This window comes from Micromys minutus, assembly GCF_963924665.1.
Source record: "Micromys minutus genome assembly, chromosome: 9".
NCBI lineage: Eukaryota > Metazoa > Chordata > Mammalia > Rodentia > Muridae > Micromys > Micromys minutus.
The window spans coordinates 42,736,620-42,753,475 of record NC_137978.1 but is presented as its reverse complement, the minus strand read 5'-3'; the positions used below and the strand labels follow the sequence as shown (position 1 = coordinate 42,753,475).

Genomic DNA, 16,856 nt, shown 5'->3' with positions numbered 1-16,856 from the left:
GTCATAGAGCCGATGTGCTGGGGATATGTGACCTATCTTCTCCCTAAGTGACCACTTTGAGCCCCTCACACTAAGCTGCCGCAGCTCATGCTGCACCCTGTGCTGGCCAGCTGCAAATCTGGCTCAAAGGGTGCTTCAGATGGTCAGTGAGTTGGGGTAGGAGGGTTTGGAGAGGTAGCATTTCTAGCTGGTTCTCTTGTGTTATTGATGCTGCTAAGAGAGTTGAAACTCAGTAAAAGCAGCCACGCTGTGGGTTCCTCTCATCCCACTGTACCCCCTTCATCTCATCTGATGGCCCTGCTTCCTTGCCAGGCTCAACGGTGGCGCCTCTTGTCTCTGTCTAGCTCAGAGGACTTCCCATTCCTACACTGACAGTAGGACATTGCACAGTGCAAGGCAGTTGCTGTCTCTGGGCTGCAGGCCTGACTTTGGGGAGGACACCCACTCCTCCCTCCCCTGCTGCTCCATCGCTTAGGGGATGGGATGGTGACCTCACCACGAAGTCTAAAGAAGACTGGAGCTGACACTTTTCTTTTCACAGCCCTGTGGCCAGTCTCTCTCTCTCTCTCTCTCTCTCTCTCTCTCTCTCTCTCTCTCTCTCTCTCTCTCACTCCAATCCTCCTATACCGAGCTCTTTCTTGGACTCCCGACTCTGAGTCATGTACTGTGGCCCTTACCAATCCCTTTTCATTCAGAGGCATCCTTTCCTGACAGAACCAGGACTGAGTAACCCCCATCACCACAGCCTCCTCCATCCAGTGGCTCCTCCCTGATCATCAACAAGGAAAGAAAACGGATGTCTATGGGGGTCTCTACATGGCTTGGTGCTTCGAAATCACTCCCTCCCTGTACTCCGGCGTGCGATCCGAAGTGTCGCTCTGTCCCATGCATCTATGTGTTCTCACTGCACACTTAGCGATATGCCAAGGCCATGCCACCGTCACCTCTGTTTGCCAGTACTTAGCATAACAACATCCTTCTGTGCTTCCGTATGGACATTTGAAGATATAGATGTAAGAGCAGGAACCGTGTGGGTTGAAATCTGTACATCCTGCATTCTCAGCAGCAGGCAGGCACACAGTCAGTACTTAATCAGCTAGTAGGGTTTTGTATTCAGACAGTGGTTGTCTAGACAACTCTAAGACCCCTGCCCTTATGGACTTGCTATTCACAATAGCCACACGGGGTGGACACGTTAACGTCGTCCTTACAGAGGCTGAATTAGAGCAGAGAGGAATTAAGGAATGGGGACACAGCTACCGTGACTCAGTGCTGGGACTCTCATGTAGTCCAACCACTTCCCCTGTGATGGCGCTGATAAGTTGACTCAACACTAATTTTTTAAAAACCACTTTAGGGATTAACTGACGAAGGACACTTAATCTCTAAATGACTTTAATATTAAAAAATCTCTTAATACAAAGTATTCCATTAAGGGTGGAAAAGTTAAGGGCTTCTGGATAAATGCTAAAGAGGCATTTAATAAAATTAGGCATGTAATTCTGATTAAAATAAGCATTCAGAACAAAGCAGAACACCGCCTTCCAGTCATCACACTGTACTTTAGGTGAAGCATCTGATAGAGATTTTTAAAAAAAGGAGAGAGAGAGAGAGAGACAGAGACAGAGATGTCAGCATCCTCCCTAGGACCACATGCCTGACTGGAAAAGCTCAGCGTCCAACACCAGAGAAAGAAATGAGAACGGGAGATGCAAAAAGCCGTCCGGCAGACGGTATGTTAATGTGCCCAGGAAGTCCAAAGGAATCGATCATAAAGCTATTAGAACTAAGAAGAAATTTCAGCAAAGTAACCCAATGCGAACCATACAAAAGTCGATACGGTTCGGCAATGCCAGTCACAGATGAAAGCAGGCAAGTGTTCCTGTCATGGCAACTACAGTTTGTAGTGTACACAGAAATAAACTTAGGGGGAAATGTGTAGGCAGGCTCTTGGATGTAGCTCATGATGTAGGGCTCCTCTAACATGGGGGAAGCCCTGGGGTTCCACCCTCAGTGTCCAGAAACAAAAGGAGGGAGGGAGAGAGAGATGGGGGAAGGGAGAGAGGGAGAGATGGAGGGAGGGTCAAAGTGAGGAATGGATAAAGAAAGGGAGAAAGGAAGGAAGGAAGAAATTGAGGGGAGGAAGGAAGAAAGAAGGAAAGAGGAAGGGAAGAAGAGAGAGAAGGAGGGAGGGAGGAAGGTAGGGAAGGATGGAGGGAAGGAGGAAGGCTGGGAGGGAGGGAAGAAAAGGAAGATGGAGAAAGAAGGAGGGAGAAAAAACGTGTAAGTACTTTTTGGAAGAAGTTTTACAGAGTGATTTAAAAAAAATCAGGATAATTGGAGAGAAATGATGGAGTCTTGAGTGGAAAATCCTAACTACTGAAAGGTTAATTTATAATATTAACCTCTCAAAAAGTTATTGAAAAGCTAATTTATCCGCCTGATGCAATGCTTGTCAAAAGCCCAAGGACATGTTTTAACTCAGGGAAAATGATACCTATATTTAACTGGAAAAATGGGTTATTTGGACAATGTGTTTTCTTTTAAAGGGTAGAAAATTTAGTATTTTTATAATAAGAAATACTAAATGGTATTGTGAATAGCGTGTGGAAACCGTGGGGACGGGATGCCAGAGATCAGATACAGCATGAGGGAGTACTGCAAGAAAAGAAGGAAAGGAGAAAGATAAAAAAAAAGACAAAACCGAGATAAAGGAGTTTTTTTTTTTTAATCAACAAAATAAAAAAACAGTTTTTGGAGAACAAAATATTTAATTATTTCAGGAAATAATTATCTTCTGAGTTCAGGACATATATCAAAGTAAATCCTATGTAGAATAAAAGGGTAACAAAGTGCCTTTTAAAAATCCACGTTATAAAGTTATCAGAGATGAAACAAATAAATGAGTTTCTACAGTTCTTCAATTTTCTTAAAGATACTCTAAGATTAATGGTTTATATAAGTGTGTATGTGTGAGTGTGCGAGTATGTGTATGTGTGTATATGTGTGTATGTGTGTGAGTTGGTGAATGTGTATGTGTGTGACCATGTTTGTGTGAATGTGTGTGTGTGTGTGTGTGTGTGTGTGTGTGTGTGTGAAAAGCATGCAAACATTAGGTTGAAGAGTAATACCTTCATTACAGGAAGCATGAGTGATAATTACTAACGGCAGTGAACGGAACACTCCACATGAACACTGAAGAAGGTAAGAAGCATGTTCACAAATGAAGAGAAAACAGATACACAACAACCACCAGAATGAAGAAGTAGACCTTTCATGTTACAGCTGTGCCCTGAGCACTCCGTTCTACTACAGGCACCAACACTGCTTCGTCTCACCACCTTAAACGCCTGGAAGAAGCCCAGTGATGCCAAGTCACTGATTGGTTCATTCTGCTAGGTCCAGCCTATGATAGGCCTCGATCATGCACTAGATAGAGACTCCACCCACCCATGGCAGCACTGTAACTGTACCCCTTAAGGAGTGCATCGGGTGTTTCAGACATAAAGACCCCTCAGAGTCCTGATATCTGACCTCAGTCTTGTCTAGTACAACCGTTGATATCAACACTGCCACCATCTTCACTACCGAGGATGGATGCCCAAACCTGGAGACACTGCCTTGGAATATGGAAATGAGTGTGGTGGTTTGAATATGCTTGGCCCAGGGTGCAGCACTATTAGGAGGTGAGACCTTGTGGCAGAAAGTGTGTCTTTGTGGGAATGGGAATTAAGACCCTTATCCTAGCTGGCCAAAAGCCAATTTTCACCTAGTGGCCTTCGAATGAAGATGTAGAGCTCTCAGATCCTTCTACACCATGCCTGCCTGGACACTGCCATGCTCTCGCCTTGATGATAATGGACTGAACCTCTCAACCTGTGAGTCAGCCCCAATTAAATGTTTATCTTATTAAAAAATTGGTTTGGTCATGGTGTCTGTTCACAGCAGCAAAACCCTAACTAAGACAATAAATAACCTTTCCTGCTATAAAAAGAGAGAAGCAGAGGATCCCAGAACAGGAGACCTTGAAAAGACTATCCATGTATGTCATGGGACAGTAAGGATGTAAGAGATGGAAGCAGGCGACAGAGACAACAGAGGAAGAGAAACAGAGAGCAGCTTTAAGAGAAGACGGTGGCAGAAAGTATAGGATGTCACCGAGACTGCAGTGAGGGTCTTGGAGGTCAGTCAGTTTCAGATCTAAATGGTCCCTCTCATGCATCGTGAGATCTCAGTCCTGGCCCCGGCCCTGGCGCATCCCCAGTGCCCGGAATCCAATCAGTGTTTTCTGAAAAGATACATCGATTACAGCAAAGGTGAGCAGGAGGGGCTGAGCAAGGTGAGCAGAGGCTAGCCTGCACCGGGCAGACATGGGACTGGATGGCGAGAGGGTTCGAGGTCACCGTATGTGAAATAATAACATACGTTCTGCTCTTTGTAGAGCCCTTGAAAAACAGGCAAGGTTTAAAAGGATGAAATAATTGGAATTTCACATTCCTTCAGAGGCAATGGCTATTAATAGTCTCGTTTTCTAGAGTTTTTTTTTTTTTTCATGCACAGTTAAAATTGTTTAAAAAAATATGGTACAGACCCTTTGGAAGGCCCTGTAGTTAATTATTCTTCAACCTTAGTTTACAAAAGGCAATGTCTCCTTATAATACACATAGATGCACAGGTATAAATAAGTTTTTTACAGCCTCGCTCCTTTGGAGCTAGAAGGGCACCCTGTACTCCCTGTAGCAGACACCTACCAGAGTTATCCAAGTAAGCATCCCGGCAGGCGACCCCCGGCCCCCACCTCCTCCCCCCTCATACAAGCATATGGACACATTCTGGGAGAACATTTTATGGTTTCATTTTCAAAATGAGATTGCAGTTTAGCTCGTTTCTCTGCAACTTGCTTGCTAACTTAACAATGCGTTAGGGACACCTTTCAGGTCAGTAGCTGCAGATCTAACTGATTTTTTTTTTTTATATAAATGTATAATATTGCCTGGCATGGATGTATCTCAATGTATTCAGTCACTCCTCTGAGTAAGGCCATTTGGGTCATTTCTTGGTTTTCTTTTGTAACAATTCAGTAAACACAACATGAGGGTTTTTTCCCCCAAGATACTGAAACTGTTCATAAACTGCATTTTAAAAGGATGCCCGATGTCCTGACGTATATCCTAGGGTTCCCTCAACTGCTCTGTTGTCAGGCACGTAAATCACTTGTGGTTCTTTTCCTTTCTTGGTCCTGTTTATAAATACAAGCTGGACCTGCTCTGGTGACAGGATGCCAGGCAGTGCAGTGGAAAATGGGTTTCCATGGCCAGCGGCCCAGCATGGACGTCCATTTATGTAGTCATGACACCCAGCTCGCTGTCCGCTGGGATACTGTAAATACAGGCTGACTGAGCAGCCTCTCTGGCGGCACTGTTGGGCATGACTAGAAAGGGGTGAACGTGGGGCTTATCTGAAAGGCTCCCTGAAGTTAAATGGACATCAGAGAGTTGGGAATGTTATGAGCCAGGGCAGCTCGATGCAGCCAGAAATGCTGATGACTTTCGAGCCAGAGTTCACATGGCCAGGTGCCCTTTCTCATCTGGGGGTAGGGTAGAAAAAACCACATGGTCCTCCAGGCCCTGGGGTGCCTTGGGGCTCTAGTTAGTACAGTACCCTATAAAGCCGAACAACCCCAGAGAACTCGATGCAAAGGTATTTGTTGTTCTTTTTTGTGTTTTTTTTTTTTTCTTGAGACAGTCTTTCTCTGTGTAGCTCTGGCTGTCCTAGAAAGCTCAATATGTAAACCCAGGTGGCTTTGAAGTCAGAGATCTGCCTGCCTCTGCCTCCCGAGTGCTGGGATTAAAGGTGTGCCACCACTACCCAGCAAGAGGGTTTTTTATTTATTATTTATTTTATTTTATTTATTTTTAGATGATTTCTCTATATCAAATCTTCAAATATTCAGGTTACTGAGTCAAATAGGATAAACATCCCTGAGGTTTAGTCTCAGGATTTCTAAAAGTGTCTTTCTGGATTGTGTGTGCCAATGACATTCTTGACATCATGCCTATAAATGTCTATCTCAAGGCATCTTCACCAGTATTGATGATGGGTTTTCTTACTGAGATGGTTTTGCCTTTGTGTGTGTATGTGTGTGTATGTGTGTGTGTATGTGAGTGTATGTGTGTGTATGTATGTATGTGTGTGTGTATGTGCGTGTATGTGTGTGTATGTGTGTATGTGTGTGTATGTGTGTGTATGTGTGTTGTATGTATGCAATTGTACATGCCCACGAACAAATGTGCAGAGGAAAGAGGAGGACATTAGCATCCTGTTTTCTACCTTCCACTTTACTACTTTGAGACAGGGTCTCTCCCTGAACCTGGAGCTAGGCTGGTGTCCAGCAAGGCCCAGCGCTCCTGCTCTCTCTACGTCCCACGGTTCTGGAATTACAAACTCATACATAGCCATGCCTGGCTCCTGAAGTGAGTGCTGTGGATTAAACTGGAGTCTTGACACTTACATCACAATCCATCCTGCTCACTGAGCCTCCTTTGCTTTTCTTTATTCTGCCTGTCTCCTGCCTTACTCCCTTTACTCCTCCTCTTCCTCTTCCTCCTCTTTCTCTTCCATATCCTCTCATTATTTTTTAAGTTTTGGAGACTGAGTCTCCCTCTGAAGTCCAGGCCAGCTTGGAACTCTTGATTTCCTGCCTCAGTTGGTGTCGTAGACTCCATGATTTGTAGATCTTGTATATAGCATGTAAATCCTCTCTGCACTCCATGTGCATGCATGCACCCTAATCTTATTACATTTGACACAGAGAGCACTCTACGTGTTCTGCCCTCAATTATTGCAATAGGCCTCGCTGTTTCTTGTCAGTCTGCCTTCCCCGTATAGAACCGAGCTTCTAATCTTCTCGAGTGCGTTGCCAGTGTTGTTTTCCACCCAGTTGTGTGCCTTTCATCCTGCTCAGATTCCCCATGCAGATTATAACATTCAGCTTCTATGAGCGGCCGCACTCATCTGCCTGGCTTTCAGTAATAGTCTTCCTTTGTTTACACTGACAAAGTCCGTTCCACCAGGAGTGACTGTTGGCTAGCTGTTCATCCTAGTCAGCAGAAAACAAGACCAAGTCCTTCCCTGACCCCCAAAACCTAAAGGCACCCTCTATTTGCCTCTTTCCTGATCGACATCCTCTCACCTGCTGCTGTGCATCTTGGATGCCCCCATAGCTCGTGGCATCCCCACCTCATGACCCTGACAGGTTCTGGTCCTTTGGCTTACAAACCTCTCTCCCTTCACCAGCAGGTCCCACAGACACTCTCATTTTTTAACTGTCACACCTTCCAAGGCCACCATGAGGGAAGGCCAGGCCCAGCACAACCACTTCTTACTTGGGTACTACATGGCCACCTGACCTCCACAAGTGACCCCTCCATGACAGCAGGGCCCTCTTTATCCTCTGCAGTTTCTCTGGCCCCCAAGATGGCACCTGGCCCTTAGCAGATGCTCACAGAGGCTGAAAGAAAGAATGAATGAATGCTAATTGCCCACCCAGCTCTGCACACGGACCACTCTCGCCAAGCTGACTGCAGGTACTTAAAACTTCATTACCTCCTCCAGAAGCCAGCTCAGAATCCTCTAGGCAGCCTCAAGTACGCTGAGGCCCATTCATCACTCATTCTGAACAGCACTGCCTCCATCAGTGGTGACAGAATAGCATGTGTATGTAGCTGTCTTCATCAAGAGGCTCCTGGAGATTGTACTCAGACTGTCTCTCTAGTACCCAACCCAATAACAATTGGCTGTAGCAGAAACTCAGTACATAGTTTTTGAGTAGATTGATGGAGATGAATGAATCTTATTATAACATTCTGAAAACATCCACCAACTTCACTGGCCTATATTTGGGTTATTAGGGAGATGGCTTGATGAACAGCAGATCAGAAGTACTTGTCATGCAAACCTGACAAGTAGAATTTGATCCCCAGAACCCAAGGTGGAAGGCGAGAATTGATCCCCAAAACTTGACCTCTGATCCTCATGTGAACCATGACTTGTGTACAAAGAAATCTTAATAAATAACAGGTAAGTAAATAAGTAAGATGAAACCCACTTCTATTATAGACAAGCAGGCAGGCAGGCAGGCAGGCAGGCAGGCAGGCAGACAGACAGACAGACAGACAGACAGACAGACAGACGTGGTAACAACCAACAACCGCAACAGCTAGCAGCTCGGTAGAGTACTTGGCACACAATAAATTCAAGGAACATGGACTATTCTTTATGTAAATCCTAGCCCACCTTGCCATGGTTATGCTTGGAAACTTTATAAACTTTTTTTTCTGTTGCCCTAGTGAATAAAACTTTTTCTTCCATTTTTTTTCTGTTATTACTAATATACATAAGAGCTATCGATTTTTACATATTCTTCTCACATCCAAGCAGGCTCTTAATTCTAAAAATTTCTCAGTTGATTCCCTTAGGTCTTTTAGGCACACAGTTGTGTTGTCTACAAATAATGATATTTTTTTTTTTTTTTTTTGAGAAGATGGCTCTTTTGAGAGATTTGGCAGGAAAATTCAATTCAATTCTGTAAATATTTATTGACTGATAAGGTCAATTTTGGACAAATTCAGTTGGAGATACCAGTGGGACAGGCAGGCAAGGATGGCCAGAAGGCAACTAGACTGGAGCTTAGGGTCTAGGAGTGCAGTCCGGGTGGATGATGCAGATTCACCAAAGCCCTGCAGTTAATGAACCTGCCTGAAGAGGAATCACAGGATAGAGTGACAGATGCTGCATAAATCATCATGACCGGAGGTGTCCCATTGGTCATAGGGACATCACTAAGCACCTCCAGTATTCCACTGGCCACCGGCCCATCCTATGATGCTTCTTGGCAGGGCACCTTGAATGCAGATGGCAAAGGCTGGGCCCAGCAGCATCATTGCCTCTTCAATAACCCCCTGAGGAAAGAGCCAAGAATTCCTCACCATCGGGAATGCTGGTGTCTAGACTCGGTTTAACTCCTCTCACTGTGCCTCCTGGGTTTTTATACATCATAAACAGATTCCTTACTGCGAACTTGCCCCGTCCCATCCTTCGGGCCTTCATGGTTCTAGGCTATTTGCCTGCTGTGTCTAACTCTCTGTTCCAGTCTATAGACCCCTCTTCGGAGCTTTCCTAGTGCAGATGGAAGATAAAGAACTCTCCCCTTTCTCCACCCTTTTTATGATCAAACTCTCTCTCCCTCTGTTCCACCCCACACACACGTAGATACACACACACACACACACACACACACACATATCCCTCCATCTTTCCATCCCCAATCATTTCTTAGTGCAACACTGCACAGGAACTATTTTTCCACATCGCTTTGGCCCCTCTTGTCCTGAGCTGGAGTTCCCTGGTTTATTCTTGATCTTGCTTAATTGCTCGGGGAATATCTTCACCTAGGCAGCCTGATACGGCAGCCTCACTAGTGTCCTGGGTGCAAACAGCCTCTTCCCTTTCCAAGAGACTATGACTCCCTTTCACTCTTGCCTGAAGCCATTCAGCTGTTCCTCCCTAGAACCCAGTCGAGGAACCCAGGATTCCCCATGAGCCACCCCTACTCTTTTCCCATACCTTGTATCCTGCCACCTCTTAAAGGACACTCTAGCGGGAGTCAGACCCCTCTGGAGTACTCTGATGCTCCCTGTTATCCCTGAGAGACCTGGAACTTGATCGCTCCTCTGATTGAGATGTTCTTTGTAGCTTGCTTTCACCTACTCCATTCATTCTCTAGTTTACAGCCCCCAAGAGAACCTTCCGGACCCCCCGCACTGTGTCACTTTGCTTTGTTGTCCATTTGGGATATAGGTTGGTGTTTCTCACATCAGAGAGATCCTTATGTGCTCCAGTGCAATTGCTTCTCTAATCTTTCCTTTCCTCATTGGGATCCATCCAGATCTCAGCCGAGACCACCTGCCTAAGGGACAGTGGAATGTGACCTACCTAAGTTGTTCCATTGGCCCCTCAGCCCCACATGGACTGTGTAGATCATGGTATGATCTCCAGGACCTTGGGACTAGGTGCGCTAAATCTACCAGTTTTTACATGATGAATAGGCCGGCCACCTGGATAACATTCTGGACCCCGATAAAGGCCTTGACTCACAGGTTCATTTCTCTGACTACTGCTCCCTACCTGCTGAGTGTGTATGCATGCCCTCCCATCCCCAGTGCCTCCTTCTCATTGAACAAGTGAGAGAAGCTGTTCTCTTCTCTCTGGGTCCTATAAGCAGTAAATACTAGGGTAATGTGGGTAGTGTAAGTAATGATCACCAATTCCTGTATTTCCAGCACTCCGCTGGGCTGCTTCCTGTGTGCCTCACCTGACAGGCACAACCAAGCTAACTCCCCTCCCTGTGAGAGGGCTCCTAGGGAAGAGCTGTTGAGGAATATATCAGTAAGATGAGGTTCAGACAAGAGAAGCCATAGATGCCAACGTTTCGGATCTCCTTCAAGAAGATCACAGGTTGCCGGTCATTAGGATATCTGTGGAACGAAGAGGTTCTATGAAAAGCATGTTGTAGACATCCTTGAGTGTCTTCCTAACAGGGCACGGCTGGAGCTTAGAGCCACTGTCCTGAGTCAGAGACCCAAAGGCCAGATCAGAGGAAGATATGTCAGCATATTTTCCAGCACACTGCCTGCCACCCCCAAGCACCTTGCTCAGACACTCACAAGGTCATGTCTAACTGTCCTACAGCCACAGAGTTGCTTCTGCACACTCTACCTCTTTGACCCATAGCAAGTCCACACTCATGTATTTATGAAAGATGTGCAGTAGGTGTTGAGTGGGTGTTTCTAAGGAACTTGCAAGCTACTTTTCACAACAGATTTAATACTTAGAGAATCAGAGGTCTTCAAGTTGACTAAGTAGCTAGCTAGCCCAGTGGCTCTCAAACTCAGCACTATGAACACTCCGAGAGTCTGCTGTGGGGCCTTTCCTGTGCATGGAGAAAGCTTAGTAATGTCCATGGCCCCTAGCCACTGGACAACCTGTATACTTATCTCCCACCAGGACAACCAAAAACTGGTTCTGAATTGACAGGTGCACCCTGGTGAGAGTTTGGGAAATCACACCCAGTTGAGAACTACTGGGTTATAATAAATAATAATAATAATAATAATAATAATAATAATAATAATAATAATAATAATAGTAATAATAATAATAATAATATCTAATTATTATTATTCCCTAATTATTATTATCATTATTCCCTAATGCACATGGGGAGCCTAACCTCTCAATTCTGCATTCACTTTGGAAATTGTCTTCACTTTTTTTGTTGCCACAGTTCCCTTGGGCAACCTGGTGATCCCTTTGCAAGGGACGTCTTCATTTGTGTAGGGAAAACAATACAAAGAGTTGCAAAAGGCAACCAATTATGCGGGAATAGCTTCCAAAATATTTTGAGATTTCGTTATGCAGTAATAAAAGCCTGCCTTTGTCCAGGCACTGGTACCACATGCCAGCGGCAGAACAGATAACGGCTGTCATTTGAAGCCCGCTATGTGGAGATGGTTTTAGCAACTGTAATATTTTATGGAAATAACCTGTGATAATATCAGGGGCAAATTCACAGGTGCAGCTAATCCTAACGTGCTCTGTGCAGTCTGTGTTCATGATTGATAGAAACACTAAGTTTCAAATAAAGATGTAATTTCCCCCATCCAAGTTAGGAACTCCCGGATTCCAGTGAGAATCTCAGAGGCATAAGCCAAATTCAATCTTTCATTCAGTGGGGCTGGGGAGGGCTGCTTAGTCCTAGGCAGCTCTGGTTTAGGGCAGAGGTAGTGGGCAGTCAGGGAGGGGGAGGGAGGGGGAAGGGAGGGGGAAGGGAGGGGGAAGGGAGGGAAAGGGAGGGGAAGGGAGGGGGCAGGGATGGGGAGATGATGGGAGACAGAGATTGTGCAGTGGCCCTTTGCAATGACTGTCACACCTCTGGCCTTGTCACTTCAAGGTGAAGGCCTTGAGTTCTTCCAGGATTAAACTGCATCCAATGACATTATGTCATCTGCAGAAAAATGGATGGAGCTAGAGAGACCATCGCATTGAGCAGATCAACCAGACTCAGATCGGCCCGTTCTCATGGTTTATATATGGAATTTAGATTTAAAAAAATACACACAAAGAGCTGGTAAGGTGCTTGCTGTTGTCAGCACAGGGAGGGAGGGGACTCACCTGGACTCTACGGAGATATACCAGCAAGTTCCAGGTTCGGTAAGAGATCCTGTCTCAAAAAACTAACATGCAGACTGAGTGATAGAGAAACCGACCTGATGTCAACCCCCGACCTCCACGTGCAAATATAAGCAGAACCATCCCATTCCATACACACATCCAGTGACATCCACAGCAACACACACAGAGACACACAGGCACACACACACACACACACACACACACACACACACACACACACACACACATTTTACAAAGCCACTGAAGATTATTTGAGATGAAGAAAGGAAGAGGGGAGATGAGGAAGGACAAGAGAGTGCAATGTGTGTGTATGTGTGTGTGTGTGTGTGTGTGTGTGTGTGTGTTTGAGGGAGTATGACCAAAGCATACAACACATATATAATAGTGTTACAAGAACCAACTGCTGTGTACTGTTAATGTTGTCAAGGAAAGGGGGGAAAGGGCCCTCTTTAGGGTTAAACTAGTGGCTATGCAAGAACTGGGATTCAAACCCAGAGCAGCAAAAGCAAAGTTCAAAATATCCCACCCCACTGTCCCTCCTCTTAGCTAGCTCCAAGGGCATCAATCACCATCTGGGGACAAACTCCCCAAGCCATAGTCCTAGTTACTTTCTGCATCCAGCACCACTGGTCAGAGCCTGGGATTTACTAGAAAGAGCTGAGCATAGTCAAGTTGCTTCAGGGACAGGGAAACGGACCAGGAGTTCCTTCTTTTTCTCAACATGGGCAGCAAAGGCTGAAGATGATGCATGGATGGAAGGACAAAGCAGCAAGCCTGTCCCTGGACCACAACCAATTGCTCGGTGGGAATAATCCCAAGCCAATCTGCATCGTAATTCTACCTCCAGGCTCTCTGATTTTCTCAGATACACTGAACATGGAAGCCACTGCTGTGGACCAAACATGATTTTCCCTGCCTGGTTTTTCAGATGCAGCTTGTTTTCCTGACCATCAGCTGCCACCAGCTAGGGGTTGTTCTTTATTGGGGTAATCCATAATACCTCTTCTCTACTGGTGGCAGACTCTTGCTGATTGGGGTATACCACATCCCTGTGTTACATTAAACAGAGGTCCGGTGTGTCTGGGGACAAGCATCTGCCAGTCTGAGTCTGCTCCTTGGTGAACCTTTTAGAACGAGAGCAGGAAACTATTGCTGAGTTGTCTGAATCTGAGAAGATCCCTGAGCTATGGTTTTGGCCCAGGGCAAAGAAAGCTAAGCAGATAGCCAAACATCCAAGGCACGAAGGCTTGACTCATACCATTTTCCCGTATGAAGAACAGCATTGGACCTGCGTTTCCAGAGCATGAGCTCTCCTGGATTTTTGGGTCTAGTCAAAGGTTGTTCAGGGGTTTTGTTGTTGTTGTTGTTGTTTTATTTTGTTTTGTTTTGCTTTTTCTGTCTTCTGTGTTTTATATGTTAGCAATCCATTTCATATGTCCTCATAACTACATTAGATGGGCACTATTATAATTCCCATTTTGCAGATTAAACTGAGATTCCGGAAGATTAAATCACTTTCCCGAGATCAGTAGCTAATGGGTTATAGAAACAGAAATTAACCCTAGGCAATATAACACAAAATTCCACTTCTCTGTCCACTACTACAGCATTCATGAATGAGACACATGCATTGATGAATGCAAGTATGGATACATACATTGATGGATACATGTATGGATACATGCATTGATGGATACATGTATGGATACATGCATTGATGGATGCATGAATGAATGCATATATGGAGGGAAGATGTAGGCTCTTTATTTGGCACAATGTAGGGAGCTTAACCTCTTCCTGGAGTACTGTGTGTGTACCTTTGGCTTAAGGAACTCTTTCCTCAGCTACCAATTACATCAAAAGGAACTCCTAGGTCCCTGCTTACTATCTGTCCTTTGAGACATGAGCCCCAAACAGCGAGTTCTGACACAGCAACCCAGGGGAAACCACATAGGGAAAGTTGTGGACATAGGTCCTCCCAGGAGAAAAATAAGAACAGTAATCTGGCAAACAGAAATAAACTGATGAAGGTGTAAATCCGCAGTGGGTTTGCTACCAAATCTACAGCCAGACTGGCACTTCGCGGTGCTTGGTTTATATTTGTCCAATAGAAGGACACCTACTCCATTTGCAGCTTTCTCCATTCAAAACCCATGAACACTGTTTGGCCTAATATTTTGATAGTGAACGTGGCCTCAGTCCAAAGGGAAGGAGACCAGTGAGTCCTTCTCCTGCAAACCTGAAGCTGTGATCAAAACCCCTGGGACCTACGTGTTCGAAGGCGAGAATTAAGACCCACAAGTTGCCCTCTGGCCCCACAAGAACACACAATGGCACCTATGTGCTCGTGTGTGTGTGTGCATGCAAAAACACACAAACTAAACAAATATAACAAGAAGTTGCTGGATAAATCAAAGGGTGAAATTCCTAATGTAGTGTAACAGAATGAATCCAAAAGCCTGGCTTTTAACTCTGGTATTTGCTATCAAAGGGTTTGGTTGGGTCCCTCAGTTACTCAAAGTCCCGTTGTGTCAATAACACTGGGTTCTCAAAGTCACCTTCGCATAGATGGCCCTAGAACAGTGAGTGATACAAGGAAATGTTGGTGACTGGGCGATGCCTCTGTCCATGGTGCTGAAGCGCTGAACTCCTAGGATGTGGCAGTTCCTCCTGACTATAGGTCCCTGAGGATACCTGGTTATCATATCCCAGGATTTGTGCACAGGTTGGGAAATGAAAAGAGTTGGCAACATGATCACAGGAAGAGAACGGAGAGATGCGGTAAGGAAAGGAGAGGAGGAGAAGAAAAGGGGAGGAGGAGAAGGAAAGGGGAGGAGGAGAAAGCATCGTTGACTCTGGAAACATACCGGCTGTCCTCCAGCCCTTCTTCCAGATGAAACCAGAGGTCACATTTAAAGTGAATCATCATAGGAATCTGAGGGTGAGTGAATGGAAGAGAATGATGTCCCTTTCTAGCTGTTTCCCTGATGTTCCTGGCATTCAGCATCCAATGAAAAGGAGGGGGAGAAGGAGCGGTGGGAGGCTATCTCCCTAGAGATGAAAGGAAGGAAACTCCAATCTGATAGCAGAGGTCTGATGCCTACAAAGACCTGTTTTCCCCAGATGCTAGGCACAGGCTTCCATTTTCCTTCAGGCACTTTAAAAAGTGTCCACTAGTAGAGACATTTACAACTATAAGGCTAGCTCAGCCCAGACTTTCCTTTAAATAAAAGCATCCGGGGGCCATTTTATTCTGTTTTTCCCAATCTTCAGCACTGTTTCTCCTTTTGCATGCCAAGCAAAGGGCTTTGTTTTTTCCTGCCCCTGACTGCACATTTGAATTGCACATGAGCTCTGTCGGGGCGATCTGAAAATTGCTCCCATCAAAAGGGAAAGCCTAAGCTAATTAGCAAAGGGTCAGTGCTGGGCTGGCTCAGCTCAGACCAGCCTGGATACTAATAGGAATTTATCATTCAGAAGCTGTTTGCTTCTGTCTTAAACGAGGCACAGAAAAGGCAGTCTCTGCCCTCCCAGAGCTTCCTGTTCTAGCTCACAGCCACCTCTCCAACAACATCTGTATCCCTACTCCTCCAACAAGTGGGACATGCTTCCTCCTGAGGTCTTAGAACCTGATTGCTTTCCTTCTTACAGAATCACTTCCTCCAGAAAAGCCAAACTCATTTTTTCTTTCTTTAAATCTTTGCTCAGCAGTGCGTTTCTGCATGCGGTCTACCTGACCGTCCTCTACAAAAGATCAACTTGCTGCACACCCCTGACCCCTGGCTCCTCGGATGCCCCAACCTATTCTATATTCTCTTTCTTTGGTAGCATGTATCCCTTTAAGGCACTCCATGTCAAATGACTTTCATACTGTGTTTATTGTTTTTTTTCTCCTGCTAGAACATTCTTTGCTTCATTCACTGATGCGTCCCAACCAAATAGAATAGTGCTTACCACATTGTAAGCCCTCAGGAAACAACTGCTGAATGAACAAAGAAACAGACTACAATCCAGTGCATTTACACAAAATAAAATTCATGTGAACCCAACTCACTTCAGGCCCAGAAAGTGCAAGCAATTGTCATGGCTCTGTGAAAAAGTATCAGGGGAAGAAAGACCCAGAGATCAGCGCTCAGGGCAACCATAATTGGACAGAGTGGAATCGGGGTACAACCTGCCCACTGCTTCTCAAGACTTTCCTCCACTATATTGAGCTGCTGATGTCACAGAGTCTGGCCTGCATGGAATTCAAATGTCAGTGAGCAGAAGGTCAAAGGGAGCGCGGCCACCTACAGTCAAACACTATGCAGGCTTCTAGCAAGCATTGTTTATTCTTAGCCCTGGTTACCAAATGAAGATGAGGCCAAATAAACCAGCTGAGACCACGCATACAGTAACCAGGGACCAAATGTAGTTTTTATTTGACTTGAGGAAGAGACTTTAACATGCTTGTTCTGTATTGTAGTGGAGAGAGAGAGGGAAGGACAAAGAAGGAGGTAGAGGGAGAGAAGGTGGGACAGTAGGGCTGGACATATGCCATATGCATCATGGATAACTGAGATACTAACTGGAGCTAAGAAGCTTTCCCTCAGCAGGATATGACA

General features: G+C 45.3%; 1 protein-coding gene across 1 annotated transcript in view; it reads right to left on the bottom strand.

Moving 5' to 3' along the window:
- The window catches only part of CSMD2 (CUB and Sushi multiple domains 2), a gene marked incomplete at both ends in the record, with an annotated part of 547,554 nt that overhangs the window by 481,562 nt on the left and 49,136 nt on the right, over positions 1 to 16,856 (bottom strand). The gene's annotated exons all lie outside the window — the stretch shown is intronic.